We start from the raw sequence: 2,142 nt of genomic DNA on the forward strand, positions 1-2,142 counted from the left end.
ACATAATACCTCAGCAAATAGCTAAATAAGACATCAACAGAATTGTATAAATTATTTAGAGATTCCTTTTAATTTTGTGGTGTCTAGTAAAAGTAAGAAATTATATGGCATATGTGGCATCTCAAATGCAACACTTATATCTTCAGTTATACTTCAGAAAATTATGTGAAAGGAAGCCTGTAATAATCAGTTACACATACTCAGGTGGCAGAATGAAACAGGACTTCTGACACTGATGGGGGTCTTATCATAATGCATAGATTAACTTGTGATGGGAAAGAAAATAATTTAAAAGTAAGTCAGTCGTTCCTCCTTGGGTCAAAGATTATAATTATAAACAATATACATGTTCTATTTACCTTAGCTCTGCACACATATAGTGTGCACACATGCTTAGACACTGAGTATTAACACTTTTTCTTTATTCAACCCTCCAAACTGCTCAAAGATACTTAAATTCCACAGAGCTTTAATGATGAGCTAGCTTCAATGGTATATTAGAAAACTGACTTTGATGAGGTCAGGTGTCGCATTTTAAAATTTGGATGTGATAGAATTAGCATTTCTTTGCTCCCAGTGGAGGTAATACTCCACGTGGCTAAGACTCAAAGGCACAGTATGTACAACTGCCAGCAAAGCAGATGCTCTGAAGAGGGAGGGGCACCAAAGATGTCCCACGAGTTCTGTTTTCTCCATTATGATGATGAAGCACTGAAAACCTAACAGACAAATGAGCTAATTAATTGTCCTAATATGGAGCTTAATGTTGTCAGTTTGGCAGAAATAGAGGTTATGTGGCTAAACAATGGCAGTAATGGAAATTTCTTATGAAAAAGAATATTTTTATGAAGTATTCATTTATATTTCTAATAAATTGATGGAAAATTCTATTACTGTCATTTAATTTATTGCAATATGTTTTCATGTTTATCTCCTTAATCATAAACATATTCCACTTGAAAAAGAAGTTCATATTGTAGGCTTTTAAGTAAACATGCAAATTTCAGAAGTGTTTTGCATTTGCAGAAAAATTGTTAAGCTAGCTCATAGTTTCTCTATGGCTAAAAATTAGTTTTTATGTTAGAAATAATTGACATTAGTCAGAGTCATTCAACATAATTAGTAACCTCTATTGTCACTATTCTATTATTCTTGCTTTGAGGGTGTGTCGAGACAGAGTCTAACTACATAACACAAGAGGCCTTGGACTCATCATGTAGCCAGGGTATGAATGATGCTCATAGCTTAGCCTCTTGAATCTTGGAATAACAACCATATGTCATCATAACCCATTTCAATGTATTACTTTCTAAGATAAACATTTCCATTTTTTTAAAAATAGATCTTTATATATAATGTACTTTGATTATTGTTTCCCCTCTCCTACTCTAACCAGTTTCTTCCCCACCCCTCATTTCCCTTCCAGAATTACATCATTTCTGTCTCTACTTAGGAGGAGAAGCCCTTGGTCCTGCCAAGGCTGGGACCCCCCAGTGTAGGGGAGGAGGAGTGAAAGAGGGGTGGTTGAGGAGGTGGAACACCCTTATAGACGAAGGGGAAGGAGATGGGATAGGGGAGTTATGGACAGAAAATCAGGAAAGAGAATAACATTTGAAATGTAAATAAAAATATCCAGTAAAAAATAGACATTTAAGGAATATTAATAAAATAAATAAAAAACAAACCTGAATATGAAAAAAAAACTAAACATGAAAAGAAGACTAAGAAAAAACACACACAAAAAAAAACACAAAAAAACAACAAGGCACACAAGTTCTCACACACAGGAATTAATCTCATAAAACACAAAACCAGAAGAAATTGTGTTTACACAAAAGGCCTGTAATGTAGAAAAAAATGTCCTTACTGAACATTGTGAAACATATAATCTCCAAGATGCTGTTGAGTTACTTTTATGTTGACCACCTATTACAGGGCATAGGCCCTTCACTTAAGAGTGGTTTGTTTCCCCAATAAGATCCCATTTTTTTCATCCTCAAGAGGCTATCATTTGGAGATAGCTTCTGGGTTAAGGATGAGGACAAATGTTCACTTTGATTTAGCTCTCAGACCCCATGTGGTGAAGACCTGTGCAGACCCTGAACATGCTCCCTTTGTCTCTGTGAGTTCATATGAATGATC

This window comes from Rattus norvegicus, chromosome 4 (genome assembly GCF_021556685.1).
Source record: "Rattus norvegicus strain SHRSP/BbbUtx chromosome 4, alternate assembly SHRSP_T2T, whole genome shotgun sequence".
Classification (NCBI taxonomy): domain Eukaryota; kingdom Metazoa; phylum Chordata; class Mammalia; order Rodentia; family Muridae; genus Rattus; species Rattus norvegicus.